General features: G+C 42.5%; 2 long non-coding RNA genes across 2 annotated transcripts; one reads left to right on the top strand and one right to left on the bottom strand.

The window, feature by feature from the left end:
- The first annotated feature begins 2,001 nt into the window (after positions 1–2,001).
- On the top strand, positions 2,002–4,379 carry LOC128575828 (uncharacterized). Its single transcript, XR_008377178.1, has 3 exons — positions 2,002–2,024; positions 3,979–4,045; positions 4,181–4,379. It is a non-coding gene; the product is annotated as an uncharacterized LOC128575828 (long non-coding RNA).
- Positions 4,380–9,794: 5,415 nt separating this feature from the next.
- LOC128575846 (uncharacterized) lies at positions 9,795–12,476 on the bottom strand. The gene is made up of 2 exons (XR_008377184.1): positions 12,380–12,476; positions 9,795–9,921 (listed from the first exon to the last, which is right to left on the bottom strand). It is a non-coding gene; the product is annotated as an uncharacterized LOC128575846 (long non-coding RNA).
- Between the last annotated feature and the right edge of the window lie 2,675 nt (positions 12,477–15,151).

The following is a 15,151-nucleotide window of genomic DNA, read 5'->3' as shown; positions in this document are numbered from 1 at the left end:
TACTATTTTTCTTTTTAATGAAGGTTGAGCCCCCTAAATTCCAAAATCCCAAATCTGAAACTTTCAGAGCACTGATGTGACTTTCAAAGGACAGGCTCATTTGGAGTATTTCATATTTTGGAGTTTGGGATTTGGGATGCTCAACTGGTAAAAATAACGCAAATATTTCAAAATTTTAAAAAATTCCAAATCCAAAACATTTCCGGTCCCCAGCATTTTGGACTCAACCTGTAGTAGGTTTCCTTCTGGTCTTTCTTCCACATATGTAAAATTTGGGATTGTTATAAATTTTGTTTGTTTTATACATTGCTTAGCAAAGTGAATATTTTCTTTATTTTTTTTCACTTAAAAAAATCATGTCACAAGTGTCTCCCTCTGTGGTTACGCAAGTTTCCCAAATGTCGCCTTTGGTGGCTGCACAAATTCTTAATCCCAGGCCAGCTTCACCCAGAGTCAGCTGGTCTGAGCTTAGCAAAGACAGGCTCATTTGATCATAAAACAGCCCTGTCTGGTAAGGGAAATCTGCTGCCCCCAATCTCCTAACGCAATTCATTACCTTTGAATTATCAGTTTGGAATTATTCACATCACCGCCCTTAATTTTCCACCTCACTGCCTTCTTCATTAGCATGGAGGGCGGAACCCGGCCACACTGTATTCCCTTCAGAGCCTCAGTCACTTCTGATTAGTGAGTTGCTTATAAAATGGCCTCAGTTCACACAGGCCACTGCCAGTTAGTGTCCTGCGCTGGCAAAGCGTTTCATTTATATTCTGTCTCTGGGTCAGTGAGAAGGTGATGGGTTCGTGGGGTGGGGGAGGAGGGAGCAGGAAACAGGCCAGCGCTGCCCCTCTCTCCCTTTTACTCCTTTTTCTCCCTGCCTCCTTCCCTCCATCCTACCTTTGGAGCTAGTTCTCTCCTTCCCTCCCTCCCTCTCTCTCAACAGCTTTCCCCTTTACAGAAGAAAATAGCTGATCTCTGAGAGCTGAAATGTGAGACAATAACAAACCAGGATCCTATGAGACTTGTCATTCCTCCATCTCCCTGGCCCTCCTGCCACTCAAGATGACCCCTAACAAAAGGCCCCAATTTGACCCCCAAGACAGGGATTTGAATCCGTTTAAGCTAAGCAACCCGGTGACCACAAGCCAGCCACACTCAGTTTACTAACCTCTAAGGCAAGCAGAAACATTACTCTTCTTTTCCTCCTTCTTTTTTTAAAAATAGGAGTTAAGCAAACCAGTATCTCAAATGTACATACAGTGTTATTAAAGGCTCGAAGCAGGACCAAAATATAACCTCCAAAGTAAAACAGGACCATAGCAATACTTCACCATCGTCCAGCATGAGCTCCCACTGAAGAAGTAGTTTATTTAGAAAGGACACACCTTTGCAAGCCCTCATCTCTTTGAAGGAATTCCTGCTAGGTAGACATGATTTGCTGCCTTAAACATCCACGTGTAAGCACCGTTGCTGAGTGCTGCTTTTTAAAAGGCAGGCAACATCACAACCCATTGGTTTGCTTCCCACCCGTTGCTCAAAAATATAACTGTAAAGTATCCTGTCCCAGAGCTGGGGCTTGGTGCTCACCAGCTGGGACAGGCGGAGGCTGTTTCCTCCTCCCAACCACCCCCCGCCAAATCCCAAGCGAACAGAGGCTCCTTGTGTGGAAGGAGCCAGCCAGGAAGTGCCCGCTGCTCTGGTGTAAACGTGGACATTCCCTTAAGAAGCCGGGCTGTCTAGGAGGCACACAGCTTGGCCAGGCTGCGCAGCTGGGACGGGGAGGAGCAGCAGTGACGCACAGGGAAGTGTAGGTGGTACCTGAGCTGTAGGCTGCTTCTCGGGCCATTATTTGCCTCAAACTCCAGCAGGATTGTTTGAGGAGATTAAAAGAAGTGGCTAATTGGTATAGCAGAATATTGCTGTTCAGGAAGAAATTTTCTCAACTTTCCCGAATCACTCTTTACTAAAAGAAACTGCTGCAAAACTCTTCTGTGGCCATTTCACAGCTCCCATTGATCCTACTGGTAAATACGTTTTTTCCAGTCATCTCGCTTAGATACTGTATTTACAAACTTACTTTTTTTTTTAGCAAATATTTACTAAGTATAAACTCTGTGTTGGGTATCTTGTTAAACTGTAAATACCTTGGGGAGCCCAGGGATTATGTCTGGTGATCCTGGCAGAGCTCTGGGGTTCTCTCTCTCTCTCTCTCTCTCACACACACACACACACACACACACACTTATTATATGTTCTATAACTTCTAAATCTTTTTTTTTTTTTTTTAAACAGAGTCTCACTATGTCGCCTCGGTAGAGTGCTGTAGCATCACAGCTCACAGCAACCTCAAACTCCTGAGCTTACGCGATTCTCTTGCCTCAGCCTCCCAAGTAGCTGGGACTACAGGCACCCACCGCAATGCCCGGCTATTTTTTGTTGCAGTTGCCATTGTTGTTTAGCTGGCCCAGGCTGGGCTCGAACCCACCAGCCTCGGTGTATGTGGCTGCTGCTGTAACCGCCGTGCTAGGGGCACCGAGCCTGTTCTGTAACTTCTTCCAGCCCGTTATCTAGGTGGCAGACATGTTGCTAAGTACTTTAGATGCATTATCTTTTCTACTCCTCGTGGCAACCATATGCAGTAGAAATTGTCTTTCCCATTTTCTAGATGAGGAAATTCAAGTTTCAAAAGATTATAAACTTTGCCCGGATCACACAGCTTACAGGTGGCAAAGTTAGGATGCCAAACAAAGTTTGAATCCAAAATCTGTGCCTTCAGCCACAGCAGAATATGACCTCTCCATACTCACTAAACACAGAGATGGCTCACGCCTGTAATCCCAGCAGTTTGGGAGGCCCAGGCAGGAGGATTGCTTGAGAACAAGAACTCAAGACCAGCCAAAGCAACACAGCAAGACATGGGGGATGGAGGGAGAAGAAAGAAAGAAACAACCTAAAATTCATCAGCAGAACAACGGCTGCGTCGGATGGTATCTCCATTCAGAAGGACATTATACAGATGGAACCAGAGCCCTGGGCATCAACAGAAATTAAACTTGAATACACAAGATTACATTTCAAAAAAGATAAACTGAAGAACAAGAAGAATGGTCAGACCATTCATTTCAAGTGTAAAAATCAATAAAACAATCAGTATTGTTTTATCCATCTTAACTTGGTCCACAATATTATCAGACATGGAGAATGACCAATTTAAGACTCGGGCCTGATGTATTATATTGTACGTTTACATATAAGGTATTGACCAATCCTCAAGTCCATGGTGCATAGGTCTGGGCTCCCAGGTTTCAATCCCCATAGCAAGAAATCTGTACACATTTCAACGTCAGGAGTCCTGAAATTGACACTAACAGGCATGAGGTTTCACCAGCCAAATAGGTAAGGTAATCGAAAGCTATAGAACTTCTAGAAGTGCGCCATGATATCCATAAGTTTTTTTTTGAACTTACTGATAAAAAATATAGTAGTTATAATTATCACAATGAATGCTGCCATTTATTGAGCACCTCCTCATGTGTTAGCGCTAAATAACATGATGAATAGTTGAATCATACCCATTTTACAGGTGAGAAATCTGAGGTCACATAACTTAATAAATGCCACAATTAGTGCGGATCTTAAGCTGTACCTCTCTGATTTACAAATCCTATATTTTACTTGTTATATAGCAGAAATGCTCATTCACACCAACACACACACACTCCTATTTTTCTTCTTGACTAAGTTTTGCTAAATGTTAAAGATTCCAGAAAATAAGAGGTTCATTAAAGGTGGAAGAGTAAAATAGAAGTATCTTACTTTAAAAGGAAAACAAATGTCCCTGGAAAAAACTGTAAAATCAATTTCTGCAAAACAAGTAAAATGTTTCCATTTATGATTCCAGAAATATATGCTGACAAAATGTTTGACCTCAAGAAAAACTGCACAGTTTAAAATTAAAATGTTCTTTATTTCTGACAGGGAGTGAGAAGGGTTGCCCTCTGTCAGCCATCAAGAGACTGTGCTCAGACTGCAAGGGGACAACCGTGTAAGCATTCTTAGCATCACCTATGCCCACCACCAACAGTTCACACTCCCCAAAAGCCATATCCTGGAGGGGCCTTGGGACTACATGCATTTCTTCAACTAAAGTAATTACTTATAGCTCTTTCTGGTTTAATAGGGAATAAAGCAGCAGATCTGTCAAATAGGACACTCATGACGTTTCCGGTTCTCTGGGGCACTGGAGTCGCACTACAATCCAAATGTCTTGCTGGGGTAATGTCTTGATGAACTTCTAGGATGTGCAGACAGATCCAGTCCCAGTGGCTGTTCGGAGGTCACCTGCAGAGGTGCCATAATACAAACCACTACAGGACCTAGGCTCTGAAGTCCACCCACAGCAAAGGAGTCGGATTTTTCTCCTTACATTCAGATCCTTTCAAGCTATTCCTCTGTACAGTGGGACTTTACCAAATAAAATATCAAATCTGTTGACATGCTTTTTTTTCTTCAAACATAGACTATTAAGAAACCTTTCCTTACACAAATATAGAGTCCTATTGTAATATAATGTCACCTGAATAAAGTCCCTTTCTAATAAGCAAAATTTTGAGTTTGCGTTAAGTTGTAAAACATTAAAAGAAAATGTTTTCCGTACTCTATTCTGATTTCCCCTCGGCCCTGGAAGCATGCCGTGTCTGTCTAATCACAGGCAGAGATAGAAACAAAATAGAACAGGGGCTGTGGAGATCCGGAACGTGATAGGTATTTAATAAGTGCCTTGTTATTGATTTGTTGGTTGGTTATGTGAAGTACACTTCTGGCTTCCTTAATCCATCCTCTGTGCTGGAGTGATGGGGTTTATATCTTCTACAACCATGCCCCTTCCCCAGAAACCCCCTGCCTAATCTCCGCAGTCACTGTGAAATTCTCAAGATGGGTTTTTAACAAACATGTTTACTAATGAGCTAGGTAATGAAGCAGTTAAAGACCAGTGGGGGAGGAAGTCTTTAGAAACAAAACAAAAACAACAATAACAAAGAACTCCAGGAAAAAGCAAGACTTCAACAAAACAGTCTATTAATACATACAAAAAACAAGCAGGGTCTAACTCTCCTCCCTCCCACCCAGAATCTCTGCAGCTTACAGCAGTCCCTCAGACGCACCACGAGATTACTAACATCCAACCGCAACGGGCTCTAGCTTCCTACACCCCATTCTGCTATGAACAGCATCCTCTTTGAACCAGTGAGATTCAAGTGTGTTGTTACTCTGGAGTCATACCAGGGGCCAACAACCTCCAGGTCAGCCCTTGTGGTGACCAGGGGAGAATCATTGCTTCCTCCACACTGAGGTCTTGATGAAGCCTCAGAAAATGTCACTGAAACAGTTGCCAGATGCCAGGAACAAGTGGCTACTGATGGCTCTGACACCCTGGGTTTGCTTGGAAAGCCTCCTTTTCCTTCATCAGCTTGACTGGAGTCCTAACCTAGGGTAGACCTTGACCCCACAGATCTGGAATTTCAGAGCACCAGAACCAAACTTGGTTTCTACTCTGAATTGAATGAATTTTTGTGATCTGAGTGACCCGAGTATATGCACTCATTTTAAAGGAGGGTTTTCTTGATGTTATTACAATTATTAAAGTTGAATTTTAAAAAACCTGGAAAACAGTTCATGTATCTCTATTTTTTTTTTTTTTTTTTTTTGAGACAGAGCCTCAAGCTGTCACCCTGGGTAGAGTGTCATGGCATCACAGCTCACAGCAACCTCTAACTCCTGGGCTCAAGCGATTCTTCTGCCTCCACCTCTCAAGTAGCTGGGACTACAGGTGCCCGCCACAACGCCCGGCTATTTTTTGGTTGCAGCTGTCATTGTTGTTTGGCGGGCCTGGGCTGGATTCAAACCCACCAGCTTAGGTGTATGTGGCTGGCGCCTTAGCCGCTTGAGCCACGGGCGCAGAGCCATGTATCTCTATTTTTTTAATTTTCCAGAAAATGCAGAATAATAGAGTGGGGGTTGGAAAACCATGGCCTGGGGTTCAAATCTAACGTGCAATGTTGTTTTTCATTTGTTTTGTTGGGTTTGGTTTTTTTCTAGAGAAAGAGTCTTGCTCTGTCACCAAGGCTGGAGTGCAGGAGACTGATCACAGCTCACTGCAGTCTCAAACTCCTGGGCTCAAGCAATCTTTCTGCCTTAGCCTCCCAAGCAGTAGCTGCAATTTCAGGCCTGCATCACCACACCTGCATACAAGGTGTTTTTACGAGCACATTATCCTACAAGCTATGACTAGTTTTTACGGTTTTTGCTTTGTTTTGCTTTGTTTTTTGAGACAAGATTCTCACTTTGTCACCCTTGGTAGAGTACCGTGGCATCTTATCTCAGAGCAACCTCAAACTCCTGGGCTCAAGGGATTCTCTTGCCTCAGTCTCCCAAGTAGCTGGGACTACTGGTGCCTGCCACAAAGCCCGGCTATTTTTTTAGAGACAAGGTCTCGCTCTAGCTCAGGCTGGTCTCAAACCTGTGAGCTCAGGCAATCTACCTGCCTTGGCCTCCCAGAGTGCTAGGATTACAGGCATGAGCCACCGTACCTGGCCTTAGTTTTTACGTTTTAAATAGCAGGGGGTAAAGTCAAATGAAGAATAACATTTTATAATATATAAAATTATATGGAATTTACATTTCACTGTCAATAAAGTTTTATTAAAATGGCTATTTCTATTTATTTATGTATTATCTATAATTGTTTTTGCATTACAATGATGGAGTACAATTGTTGCAACAGACATTGAATGGCTCACAAAGCACAAAATATTTTATTATCTGGCTCTTTACAGAAAGTTTGCTAATCCCCTAGAATAAAGAAAGAAGAAAAAAAAACGAAGTTACATTTTCTCAAAACGACGTTTAAAATATTTTTCTGTTTTATTTCTGTTGGTAGAGAAGGACATGTATTATTTTAATTTGTGTTTGGGTTTGTTTGTTTGTTTGTTTTTTGTGAGACAGAGTCTCACTCTGTCACCCTGGGTAGATTTCGCTGGTGTCATAGCTCACAGCAACCTCAAACTCTTGGGCTTGAGTAATCTTCTTGCCTGAGCCTCCTGAGTAGCAAGGACTATAGGTGCCTTCCACAACACCCATATAATTTTTCTATTTTTAGTTGAGACAGGGTCTAGCTAGATCTTGCTCAGGCTGGTCTTGAACTCCGGAGCTCAGGCGATCCACCTGCCTAGGCCTCCCAGAATAGTAGGATTGCAGGCGCGAACCTAATTTGTGTTTCCTTAGAGTGATACCATTCATTTAAAAGAACATAACCTAATCACTGTAGAAATAGAAAGTGGCTCAGATGGATAAAGAATGTAAACATCACAATAAATAATCTCAACAGCCAGAGAAAACGAATGATCACATTTTAGTATACAGCCTTTCCTTCTTTTTCATATGTATTTATTTCAGATGCTATAAAACCGAGCTCATAATATTTTACATTTTGCTTTCTTTCACTTAAATTTCAATGATGGACATTTCCTGCAAACTTTTTGATATTTAAATCAACGAACGTGAAATGTTTCTCCCCATTCCTTGAATAATGTCTTGTAAACTATTTTACTCCATCATTGAAAATGGCCTTTTTTTTCTAGAATAAAAAAGAAAATAATTAAAGCAAACTTCCATGAGTTTAGAAAATAAGACTTGCAGTTCTTTCAAATTACTGGAATCTTTATGTTCTGTTTTTGTTCTTCTTTGAAAAAATATGACATTTTTCCTTAGGAGGCAAACCATTTAAAATACGTAGTGCCATAGTTCTCTAGGCTTTTGTTTTTTCAATCTAACAAGATGATGCAAAGCTTTCCAATTGGAGTTTTATTGGTTTCTATGTCATTAAGTATAATATTTCTGCGTGTCTGTGATATCTTCCCTGTATCTATGTACTGACGTTAATACGAAACACAAGCACAGTGCAGGGTTATGCCAATTCCTTCTGTGAGAGCAATTGTTGGAAACGTTACTAATTTCTGGAAGGGTCATGTTATTTCATTATCAAAGGGCATTTATTGGAAATAAAAACTGTTTTGAAACCACACCTAGCAACAGGCTATGGTTATGCGTAACTATTATATTTAATCTGAGTTACTTCCTTAGGTTTAAGTGGCAAAGATTCAACATAGAAAGATTAAAGGGTTTGTAGCGGTGGAGGGGGGATGCTTCCTTGGCCTAGCTCTTCTTTCTATCACAGAAAGAGATTCCCAAAGCTGATGTTGGAAAACAAGCGACATTGAAAAGGAATGGTTTCAATTCCCCACATGGCGCCCGCTCTATGCAGAACCAGAGATGCCTTTGTTTTGCATTATAGCTTTTCTTCTCCAGATGGAATTGAGGGCTATTGAATCAATTTGAGAAACCAAAGCTTTTACTGAAAGTGATGCATATCAAGGCACAGGACCGCACTGTGGATAACCAGAGTGTGGAGTTGAATTCATTTTGGTCCCCTTTACTGTGCAGAGGGTACTAAGTCAGTTTACTGTGATGACAATAAACTAGTGATTAGCTGGGATCTGTAAATCTTAGTTCACTAAAAACCCCAAACCTTTAGGCCAGGCGTCCTCAAACTTTTTAAACAGGGGACCAATTCACTGTCCCTCAGACCGCTGGAGGGCCGGACTATAGTTTAAAAAAAAAAAAACGATGAACAAATTCCTATGCACACTGCACATCTCTTATTTTGAAGTAAAAAACAAAACGGGAACAAATACAATTCACACCGCTTCATGTGGCCCGTGGGCCGCAGTTTGAGGACCCCTGGTTTAGGCTGTTTACTGCAATCACAGTGATTTACGGAGACCCAAGAAAGAAGGAAGGCAAAGAAAGAGCAAGGGAGGGAAGGAAGAAGAAGGAAGGGAGGGAGAGAGGGGGCAAAATAGAAAGGTTAAAAGGAAGAAAGAAAAGCAATTGTTGTATAACAGCTTTTATTAGCATCTTTCTGTGTTAATAATGAAACTCTTACAGCTGAGGAATTCTTTGATGATTTATGGCCCAAAAGAACATTGAACCCCTGTTGATTTAAAATATATGCATGTTTCCAACTGCCACGGGTTCTCTCTGCTTTTGCTGCCAGATGTAGTGATGAAGTTAAGGAGATAATTCTTTCCATGAGGAGGAATCAGAGTGAGGAAACAGTGTCTGGCAGCGCAGTGAGAAGCGCCACGGAACTCCAGGGTTAGACCATGCTGGGTCTCAGACTGTACATCTAGGAATCGGGCAGATAATGCCACCTTGGGGGTGGGAGAGCTAAGGTCTACAAAAGTGCTTGGCATGCAGTAGGCCTTCAACAAATGAATGCTGACCTGGAATCAAGGGGGTTCAGCAAATCTGTGGCTCTCTGAACAAAGGTATGAATGCCTTTCAGCCACAGCTATGGAAGAGCCAATATTTATCACAAGGCGCAGCACAAATTACCACCCCCACCCCCAGAGTCTCAGGTAATGTATTTTATAGGATCTTTTAAAATGAATTAGCCACAGTACAGTGCAAATGCATTCTGTAAGACAGTTGGGAGCTATGCTTCTGGAAGGAAGAAGCTTCTCCCTCTTAGCTGATTTAGCGCCTGCATTATTACCCAACCTCTGGAAACAAAACCAGTAAGAGGCAAACAGAGCAATTATAAAAATTATTTTTTAATAATTATCCTTTGCTAACTTCAGTCTAATTGTCACTGGTCTCTAGGGTGGACTCTAGAGGGGCCAGGCTGTGGGGAGTGGAAGCAAGAGCGCCCAGTGGAGACGAGGCACCCCCTACCTTGACACTGGAGGGCGGGGATTTAGAGATGAAAGGTGAGCCTTGGACGTGACTGGGCAGCACAGGATGGAGCCAAACTCTCCTCCTCATCTTCATCGGTCACCTCTGTCCTCCAGGAGCTGGTGCCTAGGGAGAGAAACCAGAGCCACTGCCAACTCCTTTTCTCCTAGGAACAATGTGGGATGCCCCTTTTGCTTTTGTTATTGGTCAGTAAAATGTGGGTCACTAAATCCTAGCCAGAAAGGCCTATATGGGATTCAAACATGAGCCTGCATGGAAAGAGAGTGGCAGGTTCAAGGTCCTCGGATGCTGGGTAGCGGTGCCTCGCTGCTCCCAGCTTCAATAAATGGGTAGTAATCTCAGCCGTCTCTGCTGCATGCTCACTGCTGGTGCATCACACCAACTCTGTGAGGTAGACTTTCATGACGTCCATGTTGCAAATGCAGAAATGGAAGCACAGAAGTTAATTAACGAGCCCAAAGTCACACAGCTTATCCCAGAGTGCTAGAACCTCTGCTTTCGGACAGGGCACATGGCCTGTTAAAGACTATACTTCTCAGCTTTCCCTGCAGCCAGCTACAAACTGGAGACTAAGACCTGACCAAGGGGCTATGAGGGGCAATGACACATATGGGGGACTTCCTGGGCTTGCCTTTAAGACCAGGGGGAAGTGCTCCCCCACCACTACCACGTTCCTTCTTGGAATGTTGAGAAAGCAATGGGACATCTTGGACCTGACATGTGAAGGCATCAACTTGTGAATGGTTCAACCTTGAGATTGAGGATCCTGACTCCTGGACAGCTGCGCCGGGGAAAACAGCTACCCTCGTCCTGGAGCACCAATCTCAGACTGTTCCATAAGAAAAAAAATAGCCTTCTATGTTGTTCAAACCTCTGTTATTCAGGTTTCTTTTATACAGGCAACCTGTACCCTAACTTAGATCATAGCTGAGCTAGAATTTGAACCCAGTTCTGCCTGATTCCAACACCAAGCTACTGTGTAGTTACAGTGCCAGGGGCTATCACCAGAACAGTCTGAACCTGCAAGGGAGGAAGCACTACCTGTAACTCCTTCTTCAGAACATGAGACCACTGTTCAACCCTGGAGCTAGAGGATGATGGTGTCCCAATTAAAGAACCCTGTTCGTATGACACCACCATAAAATCAAGTGTGCACGGCATTCACAGGCATCAAGAAGGCTGGCTGGTGGTCTCTTTGAGCTAGTCACATTCATGGTTTCCATTAAACACAAGGATCAGAAAGCCTTGCCTCTTATTTTTTTTAAATACAATTCAGCATAAGCAGAGCAAGCCTCGAAAAAACTTTACATAGATGTGTTTCAGATTAGCATTCCATACTTTCCAACTTTTGCACTGTCCCAGACCTCTAAAGGTGATCTCCCCCCTAATACTGGTACCCTGGCCCCTTCTCACTGTCTCACCTTCTGCCAAAATAGAAATGGCCTGACATCTGGAGTCCACCATTATGTGTGACATCCCAGTTTCCCCTTTCCTACAACTTTTTCTCCTATTTCAACAGTTCCAGGGAGGTCCTAGGAGGCACCTGGGGCAGAAACACCAATTTTTGCCCCCTCCAGTCTCTACCTTTTAGCTAGCATGCTTACTTGCTGTATAACCACAGTCATGTCCGTAATCTCTATAAGAATAACAGATCTCACAGACTGTTGGTTGAATAACACAAGATGATATATGCAAATGGATTTGGTTCATAATAGATGTTCAATAAATGATCCTTCTTTGCACTTAATTGGCTCTCCCTTCCTTTCTTCCAAGCACCTGAAGTACCATCTCTACATCTCAAGCCATAATTCCTCTTATTCCACCTTTTGCAACAACCTAGGTAGTTCTGAAATGATACATTATGCCCCATAATTGTAATCTTACATTTTAAATATTTCAGCACAACTCACGAGCCTGAAGGGATGAGGGAGGGACTGGTTACAGGCATCCAGACAAGACTGCCACTCTCGTTCCAGGAGAGGCTGTCTGAGAAGAGCCATCATTCCTGGAGCCACTGAGACTTGCTACCTCTCAACCCAGCAGCAGGGCAGGTGAGGGGACAAATGCACCCCTGTCCACCTGCCCTCTGATCCCAACCAGAGCTGGAAGGCAAGAGGAGCGCTCACAGCTTGCGTCCCAGGGCACAGAGCAAGGTGAAGGAGGGAGAGTGGAGCTGGACAGTCCCGTTAGGAGCAGCCATCACAGTAATGCAGTGGGCGCAGCAAATGTGCTTCCATGCCAGGGGGGTCACATACTCAAACCGATTAATATTTCTGGGGTCAGACATATGAAGGTTTATACCATGTGGGTAAGTAAGGGATAATCAACTCTTTATCAGGTCAGATACTGTTGTCTAATAAAGATGAGCCACAGCCCATCTGAGGTGTAGGTCAGGACATGAGACCAGGGCATACTGGGAGAAGGAAGGCCTTCGGCTCTGCCAGGGACCACCACTTGCACTGCTGGTGGCCAAACCTAGAACTTCTGACAGTGCTCCCTGGAACACCAGTCCCAACATAGAGGCGAGGAATGGGCAGGCCATATCTGAGTTACTGGGACTTACCAAGAGGCAACATGAAGCTGGAGTTTCCAGAGTTGAAGGTCAGGGAAGCCTGTCCCCTTGGTGGAATGTTGCAGTGTCCTCCGCTTTGTAAATTTGTCTGGTGCAGATAGAATAGTAGGCAGTCCATAAATATTCATTGAATAAGTGAATAAATTGAGCGATAAGTCATATCCTTTCCCTACGTTGATCACCATCAGTCCCTACAATCACAGCTTAAAAATAAGTGCTCAAATCCAGATTTTAGATTAAAAAAAACATGTAACTGGGATATCCTCAACCTCTCCAATATTTAATGACCCCAAAATAGTCTGAGTCACCACCTTGCTGAAACAAGGTGTCTCACCACTGTCTCTCCTTCACCCACTTATTTCTGGGAATCCCTAGGATTCCATATTCTACAAGTCCAATTGATATTTGTCCCTTTGGTTGACCACATCCTTTTCTTCCTTTGAATAAATCATCTCAAAGGTAATCACAAAGTTAGGAGCATGGACTTTGGCATCAGACAACCTGGGTTTAAATCTGGCTCTACTATATGTTGGCAGTCAATGTATTTAATAATCCTGAGCCTCAGTCTTCTCATAATAAAATGGGGACATCATGGCACAGGGCCATTTGCCTCAGAAGAGTGCCTGGCACGTGGTGAGCACTACATGAATGTTCACTGTCATTATTGTTGGTACCCGGGACTTCCAAACAGTTCCACAAAGGAGCCCCTACCCAACCAATCTGGACTGAAAGCAAATCACAGGCTCCATCAAATTGGCATTAAGTACTTTCCACCCTTCACACTGCAGTTTTTTGGGTTGTAAGAGGTTAAGATCTGGTTCCCATCATGCATCTCACTATATCACAAGAACAGGAAAATGGTTCAAGAGGCTTACTGACTTTAGTGAATGATTAACATTTAGAGAATTTTAAAAAACAAAAGAAGAAATTGGCCATCTGGCAACATTACCCCCCTGGATGTATCAATCAAAGTCACTGTCCTGGACCCAGCTGAAGTCTAGCAATGATTAGCAAATCATAGATTGAGACCATGAAGATATTTGGAATTTTGTCCTATATCTTATTTATTCAATCACTGACTGCCCTCTTTCTGGGGAACTGAGAGAACATTAAAATAGCAGTTCTTGATCATGACAAAGTTTGCCAAAATTTGTTTTATTCTTCCTAAGTCTAATTCACATAGATTTGCTTTTTTATTAATAGCTTTCAGAAAGAAGCATCCTTGTCATTAGGCAAAATATTAATGCAAACAGACATGTCAGTAGGCATAATCCCCTATAATATCAAAAATAAATTCACATTGGGCTATTTACAGGTATACTCTACCAAACACCTCCACCCAACTACCACCAGCTGAGCACTGTACCATTAATATGGCATAGTGCACTAAAATAACACCTTTTGCAAGTTGAAAGCAAAGATGAACTTTGCAAACTAGGGTGAAAAACTGTAATAGTATATGATTACTTGTTTTGTTATAATTGCACTGGATTTTTTTTTTATTAAATCATAGCTGTGTGCATTAATGCAATCATGGGACATCATGCGCTGGTTTTATATACAATTTGAAATATTTTCACCAACCTGGTTAACATAGCCTTCCTGGCATTTTCTTAGTTGTTGTGTTAAGACATTTATATTCTACATTTAGTAAGTTTCACATGTACCCTTGTAAGATGCACCATAGGTGTGATCCCACCAATTACCCTCCCTTTCCCCTTTCCCCATATTCTTAGGCTATAATTGGGTTATAGCTTTCATATGAAAGCTATAAATTACTTTCATAGTAGGGCTGAGTACATTGGATACTTTTTCTTCCATTCTTGAGATACTTTGCTTAAAGAATATGTTCCAGCTTGTACTGGATATTTTATTTATTTATTTATTTATTCATTTATTTATATAGAGACAGTCTCACTTTGTCACCCTCAGTAGAGTAGGTGGGGTCATAGCTCGCAGCAACCTCAAACTCTTAGGCTCAAGCAATCCTCTTGTCTCAGCCTCCTGAGTAGTTGGCACTACAGGCACCCGCCACAATGCCCAGCTATTATTTTTAGAGATGAGGTCTCGTTCTGGCTCAGACTGGTCTTGAACATGTGAGCTCAGGCAATCCACCTGCCTCAGCCTCCCAGAGTGCTAGGATTACAGGCGGGAGCCACCATGCCCTTGCACTGGTTATTTTACATGGAAAGAGAACAGGCTTGGATTGAGAATCATTTGTTAAATATATCTGGTCTTATCCTGTTTAATTCATAGGAAATAATATGAAACTAAATGAAGACATATTATCTACTAACTGGTAAAATGTGTCATTCCAAGCAGCAGGTCACTGCTAGCATTATCCGTATCTCCACAATCTTCAAACTTCATTATCAATATTTTTTATATTAACAAACTTTCTAACCCAGCAGCAGTCTGTTGTGAAACACACACCTTCCCATGGGAAGCCAGCCAAATAAAATCCAAGATGAAGATGTCCCACGGAGACACACAAACTATGCCTGATTCATTGAATTGCCAGGTGTGAGAATCTCTGTGCCTTGTATCGCTAAGAACTTTCAGCACAACGAGATTCATAAAGGACACTCCCAAGTTAATACAGTCAGCAAAGATTTCACATTTAGTCAATTTCCCTTTGCTCTCAAAACCATATCTCCTCTCTGTACTTTTTTCTTATTTTTCTCAAATCAGGAAGTATTCAGGTTCTACCAAAACTTCCCTATCATTTCACTAATAAGGAGGATGGGGTAGCATGAAATTGAA

Source organism: Nycticebus coucang, chromosome 23 (assembly GCF_027406575.1).
Source record: "Nycticebus coucang isolate mNycCou1 chromosome 23, mNycCou1.pri, whole genome shotgun sequence".
Lineage (NCBI taxonomy): Eukaryota > Metazoa > Chordata > Mammalia > Primates > Lorisidae > Nycticebus > Nycticebus coucang.
This window is presented reverse-complemented; position numbering and strand designations above follow the sequence as displayed.